This window comes from Telopea speciosissima, chromosome 11, assembly GCF_018873765.1.
Source record: "Telopea speciosissima isolate NSW1024214 ecotype Mountain lineage chromosome 11, Tspe_v1, whole genome shotgun sequence".
Taxonomy (NCBI): Eukaryota; Viridiplantae; Streptophyta; class Magnoliopsida; order Proteales; family Proteaceae; genus Telopea; species Telopea speciosissima.
Genome location: NC_057926.1, coordinates 34,837,910 through 34,849,427, shown reverse-complemented (window position 1 = coordinate 34,849,427; position 11,518 = coordinate 34,837,910). Strand labels below are relative to the sequence as shown.

Here is an 11,518-nt window from a genome sequence, read left to right as displayed (position 1 = left end):
TGTGGTATGTGGATGCACTTTTATTCCCTTATTTCTTTTTATGTGATTATGAAGTGTGGTTGCGTTTTTGTTATTCCTTTCAATTCGCTTTAGTTTGATAGGTTAGATGCTCATGTGTTAGGACGCCAATTTAATTCCTTAATTTTGTTAGATGCTTATGAGTTAGGATGCATTAATTTTTATTAGTTTAATTAGTTTAATTTAACACTTTAATTTGGTTCACTTTGCATTGCTTTTAAGTTAATTAAATAGAGTGGCGTATATCTCCTCGTGTTCGACCCGTAGCTACGATTGACCCGTACGCTTGCGGTATTATTTTAACTCAAACAGTTGCTGATCACGGAGGATCTGACGCTGTAGGTCATTGATTTGACCCACAGTGGCCGGTGCATTGGGATTCGGTACTACTTCCACTACGTCTTTAGCAGCGGCTCCAGGGTTGAGGTTGGCTTCCTCAACCTATTGGTTCTCTGGGACCTCCCTCTCTTGAGAGACACGATCTGTGGCTCTGTGACGTGAGCTCTCAGGAGGAGGTGATCCGTTCCCCTCCCTCGGGGCATTGTTGGTGGAGGGAGCGATCTTCCTATGTGCCATGGTTGATCAGTGATGGAAACAAGCTAGTAAAGGTAATGGCTAGCGTCGTTCCCACAGACGGCGCCAATCTGTTGCGTCTAGAAATCGCTCAGTGGTCCTTCGAGTGCCGTAACCTGCAAAAGACCCTGGGGTGACAAAGGAGAACCGGTGTGGTTCCGGCTTAGGACTCTCCGATGCCTAAGTTAGATCTCTTTGAGCAAATAGATGAATAGTAGTATTCAATATGAGTTAAGATGTCCCCTAATGGGGTTGTGTACCTTGCCTTTTATAGTAGTGTATGGCGGTGTGAAGAGTCCCAGTTGATGTAGAGTGTTTGCCGTAGGTGATAGAGTCCCTGAGTAGCAGGGCTTATCCTTGATAGGTTGTCTTCCTGTGAGACGTGGTGTCACGGTAGACCTGGTAGTCGTCTTCCTGTTAGAAGTAGTGTACTGATAGACTTGGCGTCCTTGGTGGATAGACCTCATCTACGGGGTAGATGGGGTTTCTGGTGCATGAGTCTGTTCAGACTACGTGACTCGATAGGCGGTGGCTTAGAGTCTTTGGTGATGCGATCTGTGCCTTGTTGATGGCGGTGATGACTGCCGTGTTCGAGGGAGACTTGCCCGGGGATGATGTGTTCGGGGAAGCCGTGCCCGGGGATGACGTGTTCGGAGAAGGGATCCGGGCCCAAGGGGGTTGGCGCCCAAGGGTGGCCGCGCTCATGGGTGTTGGTGAATGGTGCTTCACTGACTTTGTCTTGGCCCACTCTTCTGGGTCGTGCCACATGGCAATCTCTGATTGGTTGGTGTGAATTTAGGTTCATCAAGAATGGTGATGGCGGCGTTGGTTGTTCAGAGATGGGAATGGCGATGGAGAGGTCGGTTGTTCAGCAATGGGAATGGCGATGGAGGTTTTCGTTTTCACTCTATTTTGTTTTTTTTTTAAAACTTTTTAGAAGATGGTGGTTCATCCCAAATGGGGGTAAATATGGGATAGAACCTTTATTAAGGGTATTATGGGCATTTAGATTAACTGTTCTAATCTAACGGTAGGACGTTTGTAAGAATATTTCAAAATACAGGGGAGATTTATGAAATAGATAAAATTTCAAGGGTAATAAACGTAATTGTTTGAAACCATAGGATGGTAAACGTAAATTTCCCTTTCTTTAAACTTATTTAAGAAGGAGAATCCTCTTTTTCTATATATACTTTAACTATTGGTGAAAATTTCTTTCTTTTACTTTCCATTAAAAAAATTCATCAAGATATAAATTGATCTAAACAAGGACAACTGTTGAGATGGCCGAGTTGGTCTAAGGCGCCAGATTAAGGTTCTGGTCCGAAAGGGCGTGGGTTCAAATCCCACTCTCAACAAATTACTCATTTTACATGTCCCAATAAAACACCCAGATTTTTGGCCAATTGGTCATTTGGTTCGACTTTAGTTTTTCCGTTCAATTTGAAACCGAACCGAAATCAAATAGGACTCTATTTTCCAACCCAGAACTGAAACGGTTCGATTTGAGTTTGGTTTTTATTCGATTTACTATTTGGGTTTTAATCCGATTTGGACCCTATTTTAGGCGTTTGGGTAAACTTTTTACATCTTCACCAACAAAAAAAACAAAAAAACAAAACAAAACGCTTTATTTGTTAGAGCCATGATTCACCATTTTTTTTTACAAATATTAAAGAGGAATATAATTTACCATCCACATTGATTAAAACATTAAAAAAAATAGAATTTATTCAATTCAACTCAAACCCAAGGTTTCAGTCTTGAAATTGAAACGAACACACAAAAAAATAAAAAGATTCTTGATTTTGAAACCAAAACTGAAACTATTTTTTTGGTTCAGTTCGATTCAATTTTGGTTCTAAATTGACACCCTTAATCTTTCTCTATTTGATGTGTGGACTACTTTTGGTAGATATCTATCCTCACCTACTATTAACAAAAAAAAAAAATAAAAATAATTCCCTCTCTCTCGTTTTGCATCAAAGAGACATATGCACAAAACCAAACTATTGCCAAATCAAAATTCACCAATTAAGCCCAACATCCCCCACACTTAATTCATAGGGGGGGGGGGGGGGGGGGGGGGGGGGGGGGGGGGGGGGGGGGGGGGGGGGGCGGGGGGGGGGGGGGGGGGGGGGGGGGGGAGGGGTGAAGGGACAAGGGAGGGAGGATGAAGGGGGCTTAACAGACATAATCAACAAAGAGGATCATGAAGAGGATGAGCTCCTGGCACAAAAGTACTAGGAGCAAGAATAATGTAAATCTCAATCCATGGCGGGGGTAAATGGAGAAACAGCTTCGCACTCCGTAAAACACTCCGATCATGAATTTTAGTAAAACGAGAAATAATATAAAAGTGGAAGCACAACTGAAAGAAATATCCAATAGAAAAACTGTCCTCATGGTACAGTGAAAATGAAGGCACTAAAACTCGTGCCATAAATCCTTCCTTCTCTCCCATTTGCAATGTAGAACACCTATCATTCTTTGAAAAACCAATCAAAAACGGATCACAATAAGCATAAAAGGATTATGAATAACCTCATCTAAATAATCATAAAAATTGGAGGTTTACTCAAATCAATCCTAGCAATACAACTATCCGCTCTTGCATAACTTTGCTAAATAAGGATCATGGAAATATCTTGAAAGGCATTATGACTAACATTGTCCTCCTCAATAAAATCAATAGGAGGTTTGAACAAATCAACATGTGAGACAATGGATTCTCAAAATGACAATTATCTAAGTTTCCAAAGAGAGAGGGGAGATCGAATTTCTGCTTTCTATGTTATCATGAAAATCTGATTCTAAATCAATAAATTCACTAGGCTCACTAAAATCGAAATTTCGGGGCAAAAGGTGGACTTCCCAGGTAGCTCATCAAACCTCGCTTCACTAATATCTTGAGGAGACTCAATCTCAACAAATAAATCATCATGAAAAGCAGCTTGTTGGGAATGACTCTCATTAACCTCAAACCGGGTGGTGGACTTTCAATATCATTAAACTGGGATGGGGCGTTCAGGTGACTAGGTAATGTACCCGTTTCCTCCTCTTGTACCATAGTTATCGCTTGAGAGAGTTGCTTCTCCATGGTATTTTGGCTTGTTGTGAGAAGGTCTATGTATTTCTCAAGCTCATTCAGATCGGCCTCCTCACCCATGTTACAAACTCAAGGGGTTGGTGATATGGTTCAAGGAGAGGTGGCCCATTAAGATTGATGGGGGGGTTGTTGGCATTGGAGGACCAAACGACCATGATATTGGAAATTGGGTGGTCCAGCTTGGTTATTCCATTGATCCCACAAAAATCGGGATGATCACTCCACCCCGATTGTAAGTGCCAAAAGAATTGTATTGAAATTGAGGATTCACATTCTCATCACCATAGCTACCCCCATAAAGATTAGGGCATCCTTCCATAACATGGATTGTCCTGGGAAGTGACCAATCAAAATTTCCAAAGCCCATAGTTGGGTTGGGGAGCAAAATTGTAGTGGGGTGGTGCAAAATTGTTCTCTATCTCACTACTTTTGGCTTCCCTAATCTGCTTAAACATTTCCTCCAAAATCATGGTTGCCTTAGCATAGGTCCATCTTTCCCAAAGTCTTATATGGAAGTGTATCTCCCATTATTCTAAATTAACCACCTATCTCAAATTGAGGTCTCCCATAAAAAAATGTTTAAAGAAAAATAAAAGACTAGAAAAAAATACTAAAAACAAGAGGGAGCCCAAGGTAGATAGTGCATCTATCCCTCGAAATCGAAACAATGGTTCCAAAGTTATAAGGTTGCCATATAGGTTGACACAAGGGGAACCCGTATAGTCTTCACGAGCCACCTACGGGCGACTCCAAATGAATTCCATGTAGGGTGGAGGACTACTATCGTTTATGTTTCCAAACTCTCACTATGTTGCTTTCTTGTTATCAAGAGTGGTCACCTCCAAAGATAAGTCACATGCCAATCCAAACCACCCAACGAATCAAGGGGGCACCAAGATTGGCTGGGTTTGGGCATATGAAGGACTTTAGATTAGGCACACACTATTTGAAACAGAAGAGAAACAAGAAGAGGTTTTCAAAAACTTTTATTTTTTAAAAGAAAGAGGAAAAAGAGAAGAAACTAAAGCACTTGAATTACTTAAAAATAAAAAAATAAAGTGGTCAATACTCTCCCCAAAGAACGGCGCCAAAACTTGTTTGAGTTTAAAAATTATACCGCATAACGTACGGGTCAATCGTAGCTACGGGTCGAACACGAGAAAATATACGCCACTCTATTTAACTAACTTAAAAGTAATGCAAAGTGAACCAAATTAAAATGTTAAATTAAACTAATGAAACTAATGAAAATTAATGCATCCCTAACTCATAAGCATCTAACAAAATTAAGGGATTAAGTTGACGTCCTAACACATGAGCATCTAACCTACCAAACTAACGTAAATTGGAAGGAATAACAAAAACGCAGCCACACTTCATAATCACATAAAAAGAAATAAGGGAATAAAAGTGCATCCACATACCACAACCATATAAAAAAAATAAAAGAATAGAGGGAGAAGAAGAAGAAGATAGAGAGAGATAGAGGAGAGGGAGAATGAGACTGAGAGTTTAGATTGTAAAACCTGGATGTGCTTGCATGAATGTAACTGAAAAGCTTGAATACTTCATAAATTTACCTTGGCCTTCTCTTCTAAATCTTCAAGTCTTGTCATCAACTTGAGAACTTAGACTAGAAGGCTTAAAACCTAAACTAGAATTAAAAAACTACAACCCAAGTGAAGACTTAAATTAAAATTAAAGCATAAACTAAACCTATTACAACCATTAAATGAAAATCAAAAAGCAAAGTAGAACTTAGAAAAGCCAAAAATCACAACTTAGAAGGAGAAGAAGAAAATAAATTTTACTAATTGAAAGAACTAAAAATTACACTAAAAACTGAATTAAAATTGAACTAGAAACTAACTAAAAACTGAACTAAAAGACTAACTTCTTACAACCCAAAGGGCAAGGGATATTTATAGGGGGAAGAGAAGAGAAGAGAGAAGAGGGAAGTGTAGGAGAAATATTTCCTAAGAAAAGATAATATTCTCTTCTCCTTCCTCTTTTACAATGCCTTGAATCCTAAGAAAAAAGGAAAAAAATAGAAAGAAGAAGAAGAAGAATAGGACAAATAAAGTAAGGAGCTAAGCTGTTGAAACTTCTGAGAATGATAAAATGTCCAGAGGGAAAAGAACTGAAAAATATTATGTTGTAATGTAGGGCTGCAACAGGGCCTGAGTTCTTAAGTCTCTTTAGTTGGGCCTAGGCCTGACTCGGCCTTGACTCATGGCCTGAAAAACCCAACCCTAACCCGCCTTCAAGGCTGGGCCGGGCTGACCTTGATTGGCCTGCGGAAGGGGGGCTAGGCTAGGCTGGGAAGAAGAAGAAGAAGAAAGAAAGAAAGAAAGAAAGAAGAAGAAGAAGAAAAAGAAGAAGACGAAGAAGAAGAAGATAGCGCCGGTTGGGTCGAACCCTAGCCTGACCTGGCCCGATTCAAGGCTAGAAACTTCCAGCCCTGACTCAGCCTCAAGGCCAGAGCATCTTAGCCCAGGCCCTGTTAGGACTCGGGGCGGGCCGACATGGCCAAACTTGCACCCCTATTGTAATGCATAAACTTGTTTGTTCCAATATTGAGAGAGATATTTAACATTTTTAACACCAAAACATTAATCATTCCAAAGATATATCTATGAGTCTCTAACTTACCTGAAAAATCAGAACCTGTTTACACCCTACTTTCGGTCTATTTCGGTTAATAGACAAATAGACCGAAATGTATTTATGTCAAGATTGACTTGTTAGTAAGTGACTGAAAGATGATCAGTGATTGAAAATAGTCAGAAGCAGTTAGACCGAAAACGGTAAAAAATGGTCAATGACCGAAAACAATCAGAAAAAAGGTCAATGATCGAAAACGGTCAGTCGGTCAGAAACGGTCAATAACTGAAAACGGTCAATCGATCAAAAAATGGTCAATGATTGATAAACGTCAGTGACTGACGAACAGTCAGTGACTGGCAAACGGTCAGCAAGGTGGTTACAACAAGCTCTCAAAGAAGTGGCCAGTTGTGAAACTACCTCTCAAAGAAGTGGCATGGGTAGTTATGAAACTACCTGGTAACTACAGAAACCACATGAGGATGCCTATAAAAGGAAAAATTCAAAACAAAGGAAAGGATCCAACAAATCAACACAATAAGTCTTTACTTTTATCTTTTATCTTTCTTTTTAGGAGTAGTGTAATTGTAAATGGTTTTCTGTTCTTTTCCTTAAAAGAACCTGTTGGGGTTACTCTCCAAATATAGTATTATCAGAAGCAGTGATGCATCCTTCCAAGTCAAATTGAAGATCTCTGCAGTCCTTCATTTTACCAAAGATGTATCTGGAGAGAATTAATTTGATTACTTATTTTTCTTGTTCTTGGCATTGCAATCTTTGCATTTCTTTTTGATAAGTCCTTGGATTACCAAGGCACTGGTGGAACCCACTCTTTGATTCAATTCATTTTGTGGCATCTTCAATTCACATCGTCGATGCCGAATTTAGTGGAAACATTTTGGCACGCCTGGTGGGACACTAGCCAGAATTGAATCTTATTGCCAAGAAGAAGAATTGCCGATGAAGGGGATCCAATCCTGAATCAAGCACTTAAAGGTGCTCAGTTGGGGGCAAATCCCATTGTAAATGAGCACCATGAAGCTGGAATCCATCGGCAGGGGGCACGTCTTATGTACCATCCTTGCCGGTAACAGTCACAACAACAGTTGGCAGTAAAAGTTTACTCTCGATTTCAGCCGTTTTCATTCTCTGCTAGTACGTGAAAGGTTGAAGATAAGGGAACATTCCTTCATCATTCCTAATTTGATGGTTTACATGGTTGCGACATGTGTGCACAAGAGATAAATGATATACCGCTATGGTTGTTTGAATCTTGAAACCAACCGTGTGGTAATTTTAAGGATAGCTTTCCATTATGACATAATGGGACACATGTCACCTTGATATGTGGTGGAGATAAACCACAATGGTTTTATTTGAAACCATAGTTGACCTTAATTTTTATAATATGTATTAATGGGACACATGTCATCTTGATATGTAGTCTAGAAATGACCAGGGGCAACTTTATTTTAATTTTACCTGAAGCAAGGGGAAAATGTGGAGAATCTTTTGAAGGAACTCATCACTAACCAGGGGCAATGCAGGTGCTTCAATTAGCGGCGTATCCCGCAATGGTGATAGTACGTGAATGAATGGTGATGTTGTTTGAAGCCGGAATCATCAAAAGGATACCGAGCATATAGGGACAGAGTCTTATGCAACCACATATGGACTTTATAGCATTGTCCACAATGGTTGCAAGGGGCATTGTTTACACCCTATTCTCGGTCTATTTAGGTCAATAAACAAATAGACCGAAATCTATTTATGTCAAGACTGACTTGTTAGTAAGTGACTGGAAAACAGTCACTGATTGAAAATAGTCAGAAGTAGTCAGACAAAAAATGGTAAAAAATGGTCAATGTCCGAAAACGATCAGAAAAATGGTCAATGATCGAAAACGATCAGAAAAATGGTCAATGACCGAAAACGGTCAGTCGGTCAGAAAATGGTCAATGATCGATAAACTGTCAGTGACCGACGAACAGTCAGCAAGGTGGTTACAACAAGCTCTCAAAGAAGTGGGTAGTTGTGAAACTACTTCTCAAAGAAGTGGGTAGTTGTGAAGCTACCTCTCAAAGAAGTGGGTAGTTATGAAACTACCTGGTAACTACATAAACCACCTGAGGATGCCTATAAAAGGAAAAATTCAAAACAAAGGAAAGGACCCAACAAATCAACACAACAAGTCTTTACTTTTATCTTTTATCTTTCTTTTTAGGAGTAGTGTAATTGTAAATGGTTTTCTGCTCTTTGCCTTAAAAGAACCTGTTGGGGTTACTCTCCAATAGTACTATCAGATGCAGTGATGCATCCTTCCAAGTCAAATTGAAGATCTCTGCAATCCTTCATTTTACCAAAGATGTATCTGGAGAGAAAATTAATTTGATTACTTATTTTTTTTGTTCTTGGCATTGCAATCTTTGCATTTCTTTTTGAAAAGTCCTTGGATTACCAAGGCACTGGTGGAACCCACTCTTTGATTCAATTCATTTTGTGGCATCTTCAATTCACATCGTCGATGCCGAATTTACTGGAAACAAAACCATAGTTCGATTAGAAGTAATGGAATTAAAATAAATAATGGAGGACATACTAGCAGGAATAGGCACATTGTATCATCCTGGGACCTTCTAGTGCAGCTTCCTCCTCTTGACATTCTCGAACTTCTAGCATTTGTTGAAGTTTGTCGTGGTGTCTATTGTTCTTGTGTGTTCCTTCCAGTCCATTTCCTTGGCTTTTGTTTGCTTTGATGTTGTTTGAGAGATCACTCTAGTTTGTATTTGTTTTCGTAGGGGCTTCTTGGGGATTATTATCCTCTCCAATTCCGTAAAGTGTGGCAGTGCGGCAGTGCTAGGTGGAGATGTCGACACTTAGCAGTTGCTGCATCCAGTGGCCCATGAGATCGGATCGTTGGATGCGGCAGCTTCTAGGTGTCTACATATCCACCTAGCTGGTACTGCCGCATTGCCACACTTTAGGAATTGGAGAGGATAATTAGCCTTTGTGCTTTGGGTTTGTCTCCCTTTTGTATTTCCACCTCCCTCCCCTTTATTTTTCTTCCCTCTTAATAAATTATTTATTAAAAAAAATCTAGAAAATTAATGAAACGTATCTCTAGTAGCAAAATTTACAAGACTTTTGAATAAGCAACTCTAAAAAAATCACAAATTTGTAAATATCTTTGTCTTTTCTTTTCAATTCTATTTTCTAGGGTTTCGACCAACTCCAACTGATTCCTAGTCGATGCCGATCCATTTCAAATCAAAATTGATGGAGGCCAATCCCATGTCCATCCAAGTTATTATACCTTGAACATTAACAAAACCAAGTTTTTTTTTTTCAAGGGTAGTTATCTATGTAACGATGGAAGGTGATGATTCCAAAAATCACAAGATAAATCTGAGCCATCTATTTTTATGAATTTTTTTTAAATCTCACTTGTTTTTTTCCACTCAGAGTTGGGAGAGTGCATAGTAATGTCTAGAGTGGTACACATGCATGGATATGCACATTATGTGTGCCAATACATAAAGGGTGTATTTGATTGAATTAGACTATGAAATTTGACATTGCCTAATCTAGACAATGTCCTCTCTGTCCAAGAGTCGGAATGGACATACCATCTATCCATGTAGTACAATAGGCACCTTGTGAAGCGCACTTTGCAAATCAAAGCCTATCTGACCATAGCCCTTGCACTCTCCAAATTCAACCATACTCATCTTTTGGCCCCAAACCTTTTAAGTTCTTCAGCATGTAGACTTCCCACCTTGACTTTCTTAGAGTTGCTAGAGAGGCTTAGAACTAGTTAGACAATCCAATTTCCTTGCCTTTGTACAACCTTTCTCAAATTTTAAAGAATGACAAGAATTATCTGTCAACTTGGAACCATAAAACTTTGGACATGTTAATAGTGGTATCCTCCAATGCACTCAAGATTTTAGTTCAATCTAGCACTCCCTTTAGCAAGATATCTCCAACATTTCTTCTGGTTCTTGAGGAAAAGAATATCACCTCTAAGCTATCTTTTTTTTTTTTTTGCCAAAGATCAGAAAATGAATATAATTAAAAGGAAAAAGATTACATGGTTTAAAGTCCAAGCATTCTCAGACTAATACAAGCACAAAGAAGGGGCTAAGATACCCCACACAGCCCACGCCAATCGCGCACAAATAGGCTAACCAAATCTAAATCTCTGATGCCCTAAAGCATCATCAAACATCCAAACATTCATAGGGACCACGAAATCCGAATTCCAAACAAAAGAACAAGCACCCTTAGCCGAGAGCTTGGCCAACAAATCCGCCACAGGGTTTTCTTCCCTGAAGCAATGAGTGATCTTCCATTGAATAGAGTTCAAAAATGCAAGGAGAGAAAGCCAAAGCTGCCGCACCTCCTAGGGAATAAGCCGGGCTTGGATTGCCTTTAGGACTGCTGTTGCGGAGTCGCACTCAATCCACAACCGATGAACACCCTTCTCCTTAGCAAGCAGGATACCATGAAGGATGGCCCTAAACTCTGCCAGAAAATTAGAGGAAACACCCAAATAAACACCGAAAGCCACAATAGGGACAGCATGGTCATCACGCAGAATACCTCCAGGCCCAGCCCTACCTGGGTTTCCAAGGGAGCACCCGTCAGAATTCAACTTAACCTAGCCAAGGGGTGGTCTACACCACCACACTTCCCGAATCACTTGAGCTGGCTTAGGGATTAAGGGAATGAAGCTTACGAGCATAAACCAGATCCTGTGAATTAGAAACTGGGTGTTTGAAGGAGATTGAAACATCCTTAAACAGATCTAGCAGAGCAACGAAGGAAGCAACCAACGGCCTCACCCTTGCATCAAACTTCCTGTTATTATGCTCCCCTAAATTAAGAAGGGAATCAGCACAACCCCCATGAACCAAGCGTTTGGCATAGGAACCGCTTTAGCTTTCAAGTTCCACCAAGCAATTAACTCCTCATCAGATAGCACATTTGGCCAATGCGCCCCAAAGATATCCATGAACTTCTTCCATAGGGATAGAGAGAAATCACATTCCAAGAACAAGTGGGAGAGGGATTCAAACTCACGTTGACATAGCACACACTTGGAGACTATATGAAGACCTTTCAAGCACAAGGACTCATCCGTTGGGATTTTTCCAAGCACCAATCTCCAAGCAAAACAAGAGTGATGAGGGAGCAGGTCCTTGTTCTAAAACA

At 40.0% G+C, this 11,518-nt stretch overlaps 1 non-coding gene across 1 annotated transcript; it reads left to right on the top strand.

Annotated features, from left to right (window-relative positions):
- Positions 1-1,868: 1,868 nt before the first annotated feature.
- TRNAL-AAG lies at positions 1,869-1,949 on the top strand. Its single transcript has one exon. It is a non-coding gene; the product is annotated as a tRNA-Leu (tRNA).
- The last annotated feature ends 9,569 nt before the right edge of the window (positions 1,950-11,518 follow it).